Source organism: Asterias amurensis, chromosome 18 (assembly GCF_032118995.1).
Source record: "Asterias amurensis chromosome 18, ASM3211899v1".
Classification (NCBI taxonomy): Eukaryota; Metazoa; Echinodermata; class Asteroidea; order Forcipulatida; family Asteriidae; genus Asterias; species Asterias amurensis.
Genome location: NC_092665.1, coordinates 493,675 through 508,895, shown reverse-complemented (window position 1 = coordinate 508,895; position 15,221 = coordinate 493,675). Strand labels below are relative to the sequence as shown.

The window sequence follows — 15,221 nt, the reverse complement described above, 5'->3', positions numbered from 1 at the left end:
ATAAAATAATAATGTGAAAACAAAATTTATTCAATAATCAAATAAAAAATACAAGAGGGGTTTTGAAATAAAACAAGTAATCAGAGGCCGGGAAGGTTAAAAGAAAATACAATCAAAGGTTTCCGGAAAGATTAAAGAAAATAAGCAATCAATGGTTTCCAGAAAGATTAAAAGAAGACAATTAAGGGCTTGAACGAATCTTCTTTGCACCAATTCAATAATAAACGGTGTTCAGTTTTAGTAATTATCGTCAATACAAAATTAACATCTTGTTACCGGGGGACAACCACTCAACTCGGTGAAACGCAACGAAGCCATGTGTGATGGGGATGGGGAATTTAACACACAGGAAAATCAAGGTAATTTAAGAAACAAAATCAGTGGGTCAAAAATAGGACTTAGAATAAAACAACTTTGCTAGTGGCACCATAAAACCTTTTCTTATCCAACAAATATTATCGGATTTATTTTTGGATCCTATAGAAATACAGATCAGCCTTTTGACCAGAAAACAACTCCAAAAGCCATAACTCGTCAAAGTAACAAAGGAAATGATTTTACGTAACCAATGCATTTATAGAACAGAAAGTAAATGATGTTACAACTTTTACATTGAGGAAATATTCTACTTACGAAATCGGCAATGGAAACTAGCATGAGTTGAATACGGAGAACTGAACCAAACGGAGAAACATAAATGACTTAAACATTCCTGCATACAGGTACCTAACGTGATGATGCGTATGGGGATATGGGTCTGCCACACCTTAAACGAAATTCCTTAGATGCCAGCAGCGGATTGGTTGAGGTCACTGAACTCTGACATTATGCAAATAAATTACCAATAAACGTAAGAGAAACGTTCAAAAATTAGCAACACATTATATACATCTACTGTGGGAGATGACACGGCTTGATAATGGTTTAAACCGATTCTTACGAAGGCTTGAAGTCTGAAAGGATTGAACATCTTAGGAAGATCTTAGAATTTTCTCTTGGTGTATCCCAGCACAGGGCATTACATAACAAATCTGTGAACTTTGCACTCAATTATTGGGTGGAGTTTTGCATGAGTAAGAAAAAACGCTCTTGTCACACAGCTGTGTGTTCAGATGCCTAAAAAGGGTTTCTAGTCTGAGATCTGGAAATTGTCAAAGACCAGTCTTCTCAAATTCGTGGAAAATTACTTCTTTCTCGAAAACTACTCCACTTCAGAGGGAGCCGTTTCTCACAATGTAGTACACTATCAACCTCTCCTCATTACTTGATACCAATTAAGGTTTTGTGCTAATAATTATTTTGAGTAATTTCCAATAGTGTCCACTGCCTTTAATAATTAGAAGTTAGAAACTAGAAATTACTTTTTTTTCTCGGAAATTATTTTGTTTCAGAGGGGGCCGTTTCCCACAAGGTGTTATACTACCAACGGCTCCATTAATCGTTACCAAGTAAGTCGTTATTCTACAATTAGATTCCACATTGATTTTACGGGACAAAGCTCGTTAGTTGGCAATATCCGGATTGGAACTAAACTATTGATTTGATAAAGGTTCAAACTTTGTCTTAAGTTTTAAGCTGTACTTAAAACAATGGGATACACCCTTCTCATATTGAAAACTTTAAGGTCTATCGGGAAATACAAGTTTATAATAATATTTTCTATCGTTTATAAAATGTGATTTCGTCTGTCTACTTTATGATGATTTGGTTGTTCATACCTGTAACATGCAAGGCCCAAATGGAAACCATTTATTTTTACTGATTTGGCTTACCCCAGGGAAATAAAGGAAACAAATAAATACACTAAGGCCCTTTTCAAAACCTCGGCATTGGGTTCGGCTTCAGGCTCCGTCCTCTCGTCTGAAGCCCTGCGCACGTACGCAAAGCACGCGCATTATTGTCAAAACAACCGCGGGGCCAAGCTAGCCTGAGAAGAATCCGGAGCCAAAGCCATGGATTCGAAAAGGTCCCTATAAGTATCCCGATTGGCACCTTCTTTGTTGGATGGGGGATACGAATTAGACGCAATCAGTAACTGTCTACTTTAGTTGACTTGGTTGATAACAAACAAAACTTGCAGTGACAACTGTGGATTTCCTTTCAATTAGTTTGGCCGGTCTTTTGAGCTGAATAACACGTTGTCATCAAGGTTCTTCTTAATTAATGTCAGTGCAATGGCAAGGTGAGTGGTTAGTGGTTTTTTACATGGATCGTCTTCTTTAAACATGAGTGCATTCTGTTAAGCCCACTGGGTAACAACGAAGGTGTGGCGAATTGGGTTATCTTGTGAGGATGAGGCGTACCCAACTTGGAGAGGGGTCGGCGAGGGGGAGGGGGGGGGGGGTTCCCAGTTTACTGGAGAAGTGTGGGGTGTAGAGCAAATATGCAAATAGTTACTGATAAACGTAACGAAAACGTTCAAAAATTAGCAACGTATGTATTAAATACATCTAAGGTGGGAGATGACACGGCTTGATAATGGTTTGAACCAAACCCTTTCAATACCCAAAGTCCGAAAGGAAAAACACTTCAGGCAAATCTTAGGATTTTCTCTGGGTGTATCCCAGCACAGGGCATTACATAACGAATGTGTGAACTTTGCACTCGATTTATTGGTCGAAGTTTTGCATGAGTGTGAAAAACACTCTTGTCGCACAGATGTGTGTTCAGATGAGCTGTGTGTTCAGATGCCTGAACATGAGGCGCACCCTGCTTGGGGACGGGGGTTGTCGAGGGGAGGGTGCCTAATTTACTGGAGATGCAACTGTGGGGCTGTAAAGAAAGGATGGGAGTGCTCTATTGCTATGACGGATAAACGGCTCCCTTGAGTTTCGTAGTTTTTAAAAAATAGGTAATTTCTTAATCGAATATTAAAAGACTTCATGCCGAAGCCTTTTTAGGCATCTGAAAGCACACAAACTTGTGCAACAGGGGTGATTTCTGTCACTACTCTCTTGCAACTTTGATGGCCAATTGAGTCGAAATTTTCACATTTGTCATTTTATACATGTTGGGGTACAGCAAGTGAGAATACTGGTCTTTGACAATTACTGAGGTGCCCAGATCCTTTAACAATCACATCTTCCACTAGATGACGATCAATGTTTTTTTATGGATACCATCGCACTGAGCTGACTGCTGAAACCTTTTACACTTTGGGCGTTATCTCTTGAGAATTACAGACTGAAATTATGTCCCAAGGTTAAGCAGAAAGTTTGTGTTTGTCTGAGAGCCATGATTGGTCGCAGTTCTAAATGAAATTTGTTCCGAGTTAGGTACACGACATATTTCCTGTTTTGCAGCATTTGACATCGTTTTACAGTTGGGTGGGGATCAATTCCACTTTGGAGCAACTTAGCTTGCAAATACATTAACTCCTCGAAGATATTAACATAATTGCTTCTCTCCGCCCATAAATAAACAGAGTTAAAAGATCTATTAAGTGAACGAGAAAATTATACACAATCTTTCAAAGAAATCTTCATTACTAGCACTCTTCTACTTGTGATAAATTCCCATGAAGACGATCAGAACATACTAGTTGAAACGTCGAGTGCATACACTATCTGTACTTCTCAGAAACACCATAACTCATAGGAAGATATTCTAAGAGATTCCAACCTTAATTCACGGTGTTCCACAATTATTGCCAAATTGTGACCACCACACATAGTTTCAGATCCCCCGTGCACATGTTGTTTACTGCAAACCTTTAAATCATACTCAGGTATAACATGTGGTGTTTACCGCAAACATTAATGTTGTATCTCCACTTTGCACAGTTTCAAATCCTACTCATGGTCATCGTGATACATCAAACCACTTAATGTGAGTAAGAATTTGTTTGCTTTATCTAAAACTTTTTATCATGTTTCTTATAGTTTGCACTAATATCATTCTCCGCATGGAATTGCACATCACCGTAAAAAGGAAAGAAACAAGTTATAAAACAACATACAACAAACCTGAAGAAGACCTATCTATCCAACGGAACCAAACGAGTCTCACATACACAGAGAAGGAAGGCATCACCGTGACTTTGACACGTCACTAAGGTCAGACCTCCAGGGATAAATGACAACATCCTGGATTAACACGTCTCCTCCCTTTCAAGATGATGCTCAATCACTTCACCCCACGGTGTTGTTATCTCTGGGGATGAGGGGCTCAGACAGAGAAGGATGGGACCGCGTGGCACCACTCATGTCCCTCTATAATTGAAGAAGGGGGGTATGGTTTGGGGAGATGTTTACACGATAAGGGTTTGACTTCTTGGGATGTAGTAGTCTTGAAATCAAGTCGGTAATTGTTAAGCATGGTGTAATTACGGGGACGGTACACTCATCCTCGATTCCAATACGTGTGTGAGTCAGTACATGCGCTATACCTACGAACGTTGCATTAACGATAATTTATTTGCACTGTGACTGTTGCATGAACAGCAGAATGTGCGTTTGTAACATGCAGCACTAACGACTTGTCATCAAGTCTAGGGCTGTTTTTTTATTATTTTTTTTTAATTTATTTAAATGTACATTCTAGTGCAATTCAACCATATCGGTTGTCAATACTGTTCATTTCTTTGTAATGTTTTTATGAAATAAACCAATAAATATAATTTAAAAAAAATATATATATATATATATATATATATAATGCCGAGGGTGAGTGAGAGTTGTGATTAGACTTGACTCTGTCTGTCGTGTTCATGTGCCTAAAGAGGCGGTATTGCCGTTTCGGGGGTGTTTTCTCACTCAACCTGGTAAGATGTGTACACAATGGATCCAGGGACTTGAAGGAGTCTATTCTTGAAAATTTTACAAATAGGAAGTGATTACGAAATTGTATGCATTATTATGGGCGGTTATGATTTAGACCGCCAGATTCCAACATAGACAGTCGGTGCAAAGACGCATGGCTGTGAGTCTGAACTCTAAAGAACAACTCGAAGACTTGAACGAGTATTAATGATGCAACCAACTGTTAGAGGGGGAAAAGAAGGGTCGTTTCTTGGTCTCAAATGAGGGGGGGGGCTTTAAATTATGGTTTTAAACACTGTAAAGTCATATAATTCAATGTACTACTCTATTTTGTTACACAATTTGTTACAAATATTTTATTAATCAAAATTTTGGGGACTATGATGCAGTGCGTTTGATATGCGGAGGTGGACGTGGTTGTTTCTCTGCATCACCCACGCAGAATAGTTTAATCTGCAAGAGGGCGCTGTTTCAAGCAGTAATCGGCGGGTAGATTAAAAGCCACGATGACAGACTTGGAACCAAGTCTAATGCGAATGACATGCGTACTCGGTGATTTTTGGTGGTCGCCAAAAGAAAAAGTCTGGTTCCCAGACCCAAAAATCTCCGACTAGGCTCTGTCGAGTTTTTAACAAGAGACGTCAAGGAATCTTTGGTCAGGGGACCAGACTACAAAAGAAAATGGCGCTTGTTGTGCAGCACACGTGAGAACGTTTTCAAATCTTTCAGGCGACGGGAAAATGTCCCCAAATTAAATGTTTTTGATGCACTTGGACAAGTTGGCAAGTTCCACAAGAACTGTAGAACATTTCGGTAAGTAACTGTTGCTTTTTGAACTTGAAAATGCAAAAAAAATTGTGTTTTTCGACGTCGAGTGTACATTGGTTTTCCTATAATGCATTGAGCCACGGCCGGCCGGTAGCCAGTGGGTGGGCCAGAAGGCCAGGGGCGACAGCATGACGGGCGCGTCGGAAGGGCCGGGTGCAAACATATAATATACTCTTACGAAATTAACTAAATTAAAGGAATAACAGGAAAACATACTTGGAGGTTGCCAGCACCTCACGCACTATAAACGTCAAAATACTCAGCATCTGACATACATAAAAATACTAAAAAAATGAAAACTATCCTAAATTTATTTATTTATTTATTTCTTCTTTACCCTGGGGAAACCTCTCAGTGAAACACTGTTTTCCAGATGTGTCCAGCAACTACATAAACTAAATAGAAAATGAGTAAAGCTAATCAATGGATAGTCAATGTTTGCATGGTATGGCGACACTGCTCTAGAATTGCAAAGGTCGTGGGTTCGAATCCCACCCGAGTAATAGTGCCTGTGATTTGTTATCACAGAACTCGGGTAAGTACTAAACACAGTGCACACCAACACATTGGTGTATATAAAATTGGGAAAACAACAAAACGAGCATTCCGTGTGTTTTGTCAACTTGTACAGATAATGAAGAATGCAGAGCTGTCTGATCTTCATGGATGGCTGTCCATCACACTGAGCAAAGATGTCTCAATCTATCAATGATGAAGCCTCAGAGAGTCTCAAGCAATCTGCTCTGACAACTCAAGCAACTTCACATTTTAAAGGTAAGAAAACAAAATCAAAATAAACATTGATGAATGATGCTTTTAATGTTCACATAAAAAACATGCATTTTTAATTCTGAAAAAATGTACTAATTAAACGCCCCCTCATATATGATGGAGACTTGCTCAGGTTGGCTGTGTGGTGTGATCATTAAAAATAAAATGTTGAATTTGCATGGGGGATAAAGACTATAACTTTTCAGAATGTTACACTTACTCCAGGGTATGTTAGACCTGTATACTCAGTAAAGTCCCAGTTTCCGTGGGAAAAAAAAACACCCGGTGGGATTCAAACCCTCGACCTTTGCAATTCTAGAGCAGTTCTGTTCATCACACTGAATAGACCTATGTTTACATTTGAAAGTATAGTGCATGGTAATTTGGCAAACAAAGTTTTACAACATTTTTTGTTCTCTTTACATGTTTGTAAATAACATTAGTTTTGCTGGTTTAATTTTCTCTTAACCGGTTTGTAAATAACTGATTATTTTTTTGCAGGTTTTATCTTTCTCTTTACAGATTTGTAAATAACTGATCATTTTTTTTTGCAGGTTTTATCTTTCTCTTTACAGATTTGTAAATAACTGATTTTTTTTGTGCAGTATTTATCTTTTTCTTTACAGATTTGTAAATAACTTATTATTTTTTTTGCAGGTTTTATCTTTCTCTTTACAGATTTGTAAATAACTTATTAATTTTTTTTGCAGGTTTTATCTTTTTCTTTACAGATTTGTAAATAACTTATTTTTTTCTTTTGCAGGTTTTATCTTTCTCTTTACAGATTTGTAAATAACTTATTAATTTTTTTGCAGGATTTATCTTTTTCTTTACAGATTTGTAAATAACTGATTATTTTTTTTGCAGGTTTTTATCTTTTTCTTTACAGATTTGTAAATAATTGATTATTTTTTTTTGCAGGTTTTATCTTTCTCTTTACAGATTTGTAAATAACTGATTATTTTTTTTGCAGATTTTATTTTTTTCTTTACAGATTTGTAAATAACTGATTATTTTGTTTGCAGGTTTTATCTTTTTCTTCACAGATTTGTAAATAACTGATTTTTTTTTGCAGGTTTTATCTTTTTCTTTACAGATTTGTAAATAACTGATTATTTTTTTTGCAGGTTTTATCTTTTTCTTTACAGATTTGTAAATAACTGATTATTTTTTTTTGCAGGTTTTATCTTTCTCTTTACAGATTTGTAAATAACTGAGTACTTTTTTGCAGGTTTTTATCTTTTTCTTTACAGATTTGTAAATAACTGATTATTTTTTTGCAGGTTTTATCTTTTTCTTTACAGATTTGTAAATAACTGATTATTTTTTTTGCAGGATTTATCTTTTTCTTTACAGATTTGTAAATAACTGATTATTTTTTTTGCAGGTTTTTATCTTTTTCTTTACAGATTTGTAAATAACTGATTATTTTTTTTTTGCAGGTTTTATCTTTCTCTTTACAGATTTGTAAATAACTGATTATTTTTTTTGCAGATTTTATTTTTTTTCTTTACAGATTTGTAAATAACTGATTATTTTGTTTGCAGGTTTTATCTTTTTCTTTACAGATTTGTAAATAACTGATTTTTTTTGCAGGTTTTATCTTTTTCTTTACAGATTTGTAAATAACTGATTATTTTTTTGCAGGTTTTATCTTTTTCTTTACAGATTTGTAAATAACTGATTATTTTTTTTGCAGGTTTTATCTTTCTCTTTACAGATTTGTAAATAACTGATTATTTTTTTTTGCAGATTTTATCTTTTTCTTTACAGATTTGTAAATAACTGATTATTTTTTTTGCAGGTTTTTTCTTTTTCTTTACAGATTTGTAAATAACTGATTATTTTTTTTGCAGATTTTATCTTTTTCTTTACAGATTTGTAAATAACTGATTATTTCATTTGCAGGTTTTATCTTTTTCTTACAGAATTGTAAATAACTGATTACTTTTTTTGCAGATTTTATCTTTTTCTTTACAGATTTGTAAATAACTGATCATTTTTTTTTGCAGGTTTTATCTTTTTCTTTACAGATTTGTAAATAACTGATTATTTTTTTTGCAGGTTTTATCTTTTTCTGTACAGATTTGTAAATAACTGATTATTTTTTTGCAGGTTTTATCTTTTTCTTTACAGATTTGTAAATAACTGATTATTTTTTTTGCAGGTTTTATCTTTTTCTTTACAGATTTGTAAATAACTGAGTACTTTTTTTGCAGGTTTTTATCTTTTTCTTTACAGATTTGTAAATAACTGATTATTTTTTTTGCAGGTTTTATCTTTCTCTTTACAGATTTGTAAATAACTGATTATTTTTTTTGCAGATTTTATCTTTTTCTTTACAGATTTGTAAATAACTGATTATTTTTTTTGCAGATTTTATCTTTTTCTTTACAGATTTGTAAATAACTGATTATTTTTTTTGCAGGTTTTATCTTTCTCTTTACAGATTTGTAAATAACTGATTATATTTTTGCAGGTTTTGTCTTTCTCTTTACAGATTTGTAAATAACTGATTACTTTTTTTGCAGGTTTTATCTTTTTCTTTACAGATTTGTAAATAACTGATTATTTTTTTTGCAGGTTTTATCTTTTTCTTTACAGATTTGTAAATAACTGAGTACTTTATTTGCAGGTTTTTATCTTTTTCTTTACAGATTTGTAAATAACTGATTATTTTTTTTGCAGGTTTTATCTTTCTCTTTACAGATTTGTAAATAACTGATTATTTTTTTTGCAGATTTTATCTTTTTCTTTACAGATTTGTAAATAACTGATTATTTTTTTTGCAGATTTTATCTTTTTCTTTACAGATTTGTAAATAACTGATTATTTTTTTTGCAGGATTTATCTTTTTCTTTACAGATTTGTAAATAACTGATTATTTTTTTTGCAGGTTTTTTCTTTTTCTTTACAGATTTGTAAATAACTGATTATTTTTTTTGCAGATTTTATCTTTTTCTTTACAGATTTGTAAATAACTGATTATTTCATTTGCAGGTTTTATCTTTTTCTTACAGAATTGTAAATAACTGATTACTTTTTTTGCAGATTTTATCTTTTTCTTTACAGATTTGTAAATAACTGATCATTTTTTTTTGCAGGTTTTATCTTTTTCTTTACAGATTTGTAAATAACTGATTATTTTTTTTGCAGGTTTTATCTTTTTCTGTACAGATTTGTAAATAACTGATTATTTTTTTGCAGGTTTTATCTTTTTCTTTACAGATTTGTAAATAACTGATTATTTTTTTTGCAGGTTTTATCTATTCTTTACAGATTTGTAAATAACTGAGTACTTTTTTTGCAGGTTTTTATCTTTTTCTTTACAGATTTGTAAATAACTGATTATTTTTTTGCAGGTTTTATCTTTTTCTTTACAGATTTGTAAATAACTGATTATTTTTTTTGCAGGTTTTATCTTTTTCTTTACAGATTTGTAAATAACTGATTATTTTTTTTTGCAGGTTTTATCTTTCTCTTTACAGATTTGTAAATAACTGAGTACTTTTTTGCAGGTTTTTATCTTTTTCTTTACAGATTTGTAAATAACTGATTATTTTTTTGCAGGTTTTATCTTTTTCTTTACAGATTTGTAAATAACTGATTATTTTTTTTGCAGGATTTATCTTTTTCTTTACAGATTTGTAAATAACTGATTATTTTTTTTGCAGGTTTTTATCTTTTTCTTTACAGATTTGTAAATAACTGATTATTTTTTTTTTGCAGGTTTTATCTTTCTCTTTACAGATTTGTAAATAACTGATTATTTTTTTTGCAGATTTTATTTTTTTTCTTTACAGATTTGTAAATAACTGATTATTTTGTTTGCAGGTTTTATCTTTTTCTTTACAGATTTGTAAATAACTGATTTTTTTTGCAGGTTTTATCTTTTTCTTTACAGATTTGTAAATAACTGATTATTTTTTTGCAGGTTTTATCTTTTTCTTTACAGATTTGTAAATAACTGATTATTTTTTTTGCAGGTTTTATCTTTCTCTTTACAGATTTGTAAATAACTGATTATTTTTTTTTGCAGATTTTATCTTTTTCTTTACAGATTTGTAAATAACTGATTATTTTTTTTGCAGGTTTTTTCTTTTTCTTTACAGATTTGTAAATAACTGATTATTTTTTTTGCAGATTTTATCTTTTTCTTTACAGATTTGTAAATAACTGATTATTTCATTTGCAGGTTTTATCTTTTTCTTACAGAATTGTAAATAACTGATTACTTTTTTTGCAGATTTTATCTTTTTCTTTACAGATTTGTAAATAACTGATCATTTTTTTTTGCAGGTTTTATCTTTTTCTTTACAGATTTGTAAATAACTGATTATTTTTTTTGCAGGTTTTATCTTTTTCTGTACAGATTTGTAAATAACTGATTATTTTTTTGCAGGTTTTATCTTTTTCTTTACAGATTTGTAAATAACTGATTATTTTTTTTGCAGGTTTTATCTTTTTCTTTACAGATTTGTAAATAACTGAGTACTTTTTTTGCAGGTTTTTATCTTTTTCTTTACAGATTTGTAAATAACTGATTATTTTTTTTGCAGGTTTTATCTTTCTCTTTACAGATTTGTAAATAACTGATTATTTTTTTTGCAGATTTTATCTTTTTCTTTACAGATTTGTAAATAACTGATTATTTTTTTTGCAGATTTTATCTTTTTCTTTACAGATTTGTAAATAACTGATTATTTTTTTTGCAGGTTTTATCTTTCTCTTTACAGATTTGTAAATAACTGATTATATTTTTGCAGGTTTTGTCTTTCTCTTTACAGATTTGTAAATAACTGATTACTTTTTTTGCAGGTTTTATCTTTTTCTTTACAGATTTGTAAATAACTGATTATTTTTTTTGCAGGTTTTATCTTTTTCTTTACAGATTTGTAAATAACTGAGTACTTTATTTGCAGGTTTTTATCTTTTTCTTTACAGATTTGTAAATAACTGATTATTTTTTTTGCAGGTTTTATCTTTCTCTTTACAGATTTGTAAATAACTGATTATTTTTTTTGCAGATTTTATCTTTTTCTTTACAGATTTGTAAATAACTGATTATTTTTTTTGCAGATTTTATCTTTTTCTTTACAGATTTGTAAATAACTGATTATTTTTTTTGCAGGATTTATCTTTTTCTTTACAGATTTGTAAATAACTGATTATTTTTTTTGCAGGTTTTTTCTTTTTCTTTACAGATTTGTAAATAACTGATTATTTTTTTTGCAGATTTTATCTTTTTCTTTACAGATTTGTAAATAACTGATTATTTCATTTGCAGGTTTTATCTTTTTCTTACAGAATTGTAAATAACTGATTACTTTTTTTGCAGATTTTATCTTTTTCTTTACAGATTTGTAAATAACTGATCATTTTTTTTTGCAGGTTTTATCTTTTTCTTTACAGATTTGTAAATAACTGATTATTTTTTTTGCAGGTTTTATCTTTTTCTGTACAGATTTGTAAATAACTGATTATTTTTTTGCAGGTTTTATCTTTTTCTTTACAGATTTGTAAATAACTGATTATTTTTTTTGCAGGTTTTATCTATTCTTTACAGATTTGTAAATAACTGAGTACTTTTTTTGCAGGTTTTTATCTTTTTCTTTACAGATTTGTAAATAACTGATTATTTTTTTTGCAGGTTTTATCTTTCTCTTTACAGATTTGTAAATAACTGATTATTTTTTTTGCAGATTTTATCTTTTTCTTTACAGATTTGTAAATAACTGATTATTTTTTTTGCAGATTTTATCTTTTTCTTTACAGATTTGTAAATAACTGATTATTTTTTTTGCAGGTTTTATCTTTCTCTTTACAGATTTGTAAATAACTGATTATATTTTTGCAGGTTTTGTCTTTCTCTTTACAGATTTGTAAATAACTGATTACTTTTTTTGCAGGTTTTATCTTTTTCTTTACAGATTTGTAAATAACTGATTATTTTTTTTGCAGGTTTTATCTTTTTCTTTACAGATTTGTAAATAACTGAGTACTTTATTTGCAGGTTTTTATCTTTTTCTTTACAGATTTGTAAATAACTGATTATTTTTTTTGCAGGTTTTATCTTTCTCTTTACAGATTTGTAAATAACTGATTATTTTTTTTGCAGATTTTATCTTTTTCTTTACAGATTTGTAAATAACTGATTATTTTTTTTGCAGATTTTATCTTTTTCTTTACAGATTTGTAAATAACTGATTATTTTTTTTGCAGGTTTTATCTTTCTCTTTACAGATTTGTAAATAACTGGTTATATTTTTTGCAGGTTTTATCTTTCCCTTTACAGATTTGTAAATAACTGATTACTTTTTTTGCAGGTTTTATCTTTCTCTTTACAGATTTGTAAATAACTGATTATTTTTTTTTTGCAGATTTTTTCTTTTTCTTTACAGATTTGTAAATAACTGGTTATTTTTGTTGCAGGTTTTATCTTTTTCTTTACAGATTTGTAAATAACTGATTATTTTTTTTGCAGGTTTTATCTTTTTCTTTACAGATTTGTAAATAACTGATTATTTTGTTTGCAGGTTTTTGTTTGCAGGTTTTTTTTTTAGGGTTTCATTTTTCTCTTTAGAGTCACTCCGTGTCAAATCACAACCCCTCCCCCCCCCCACCACTTATGGGGAGCTCAACAAGCTTTAATTTCAAAGTACAGCTCCATCCGATAAACGGTTTTCATGCTGGTTTCGTTCACAATGCGGCCTACCTCTGATATTTAAACGACCATAAATCGATAACCTTTGGGTCGAATTGGTTGAAATTGGTGTTTTAGCATAAAGTCTTACTTGGTAACAAGTAATGGGGAGAGGTGGATGGTATAAAACATTTTGAGAAACGGCTCCCTCTGAAGTGACGTAGTTTTCGAGAAAGAAATTTTCTACGAATTTGATTTTGAAACCTCAGAATTATAATTGGAGGTCTGCATCTGAAAGCACACAACTTCGTGTGACAATGGTGTTTTTTGTTTCATTATTATCTCAAAACTTTGACAACTTGACAACTTTGACAACTACCAATAGTGTTCAGTGTCTTAAAAGAACCTTTTGACCTCAAACTTTGACCTTGGATTTTTCCTTGTGGATCAGGTGATCTGAAAATGAACTTTGGTGAAAATTTACCCCCATAATTATGTTGTCTCCAAAAAATTTAGAGACCGATTCATAAAATATTATTGCCTTGCTTTCAAGCTCCACTCAAAGACGTACATACATGTACATGGTTTTGTTCGGGGAACATAGAATCGATTACATGCTGTGATAACAGGGAAATGCTTTTTTGAATCTGACAAAAGTTGGTAACATTTTGTATTGCCCATGATATCATCGAAGGTATTAAATCTTGTCTTTTGTTTTGTTTTGTATCTTCTACAGATCAGAATCCAGACAGAGAGTGTTTGATCTCAAAAGGAGTTAGCGTTGATCACTTATTTATTGATTTATTTAATAACAAGGAATTTATGATTGAGAAACATGAGGAAAACAGTTAGAGAAAAAAAAACAACAACAAAAAGCAAACAGATGCCTAGGGATTGCCCAAAAGCGAACCAATTCACTATCCAAAGGACTCAATCCCCAATTGCATAAAATATAGGCATTAGCAATTAGCAAGCATGCAATATCTACTGCATCTTTTTATGGTTTTGGTTTGCTTAACCATTGATCATTTTAAAAACACAGCACACAATTTTGTAATTTAGTAATATTGACCCTTTAAGCAAGCAAGAACTATAACCTTCTGCTCAACGCTTGCGTCTAAAAACAAAGCACAACATTGCGTCTATAGCTTGTCTATATTTTGTAAGACATTACACCATTGAAGTAGACGCTAGTAGGCAGACATCTTATTGAACTTCACAGAACAGAGAAAACAATCAACCATTGTACTTTGGGCCTTAAGGTCATCACAAGTTCCCAGTGGCCGAGGGGGTTCACCGACAGGCAAAGGTGCCCGCACAACTCTGCTGTTTTTTTTTTTACCAAATTAATTTTTTTAAATATAAAATTGAAATAAAAAATTAAATTTACTCTTCTTGTAACTTGTGTTTTATTTGCCTCAACCCTACCCCCCCCCCCCACACCCAATGTTAACATTGAGGGCGCATCTCTTACCCCGGTGGGACCCTCGGTCTGTCATTTTTGCCCACAATGCAACTGGGTGCGTATACAAGTCGCTTTTAGCAAGTTTTTGCGCAAAGAAACTCGGATAAAATTAAAACACACTCAATTTATTTTATTGTGGGAAAACATGGCGGCCAAGTAGATTATTCAAATAATGAGATAACAGTTCAGAGTTCTGACAAATCAACCAATGGTTGACTTGCCCGTAAATACATCGGCCTTTATTCATGTACAAATGAAAGCACTCACAGTCTTGATGAAGACACAAGGCAACATTTCAGGCAAAACTTGAGCAAAATAATTGGATATTATTTCCACTAAAAATTTACAAAATAGTTATGCCTTGTTCCATTTTCAGACACAAATTTGATAATAAGCAAGGCTTGTTGCATTTTCGGGCAAATTTTTAGCTAAATTTGATAAAATATTAATACCCAAGGCATAATATAATAACTTGTATTTTCAGGCAAAATTTGAGCACAAATTGGTAATGCGCACCCACAACCTTGTCGTATTTTCAGGAAAATTTGGAGCAAAATTTGATAAATACATAAGGCTATATATGCCTTAATACATTTTCAGGCAAAGTTTGATAAAAACACCTTGTGCATTTTGGGCAAAATTTGATGCATTTTAGAGCAAAAATTTAGATCAAAGCTTGATAAACACGCCTGTCCTTACAGATTGGTTTTTATATTATGTACATGCATGTTAGATTTAACTGCAGAATCTGCAG

The 15,221-nt window shown here is 31.7% G+C and overlaps 1 long non-coding RNA gene across 1 annotated transcript; it reads left to right on the top strand.

The window, feature by feature from the left end:
- Positions 1-5,416: 5,416 nt before the first annotated feature.
- Positions 5,417-14,339, top strand: LOC139950709 (uncharacterized). Its single transcript, XR_011787692.1, has 3 exons — positions 5,417-5,573; positions 6,220-6,362; positions 13,739-14,339. It is a non-coding gene; the product is annotated as an uncharacterized lncRNA (long non-coding RNA).
- The last annotated feature ends 882 nt before the right edge of the window (positions 14,340-15,221 follow it).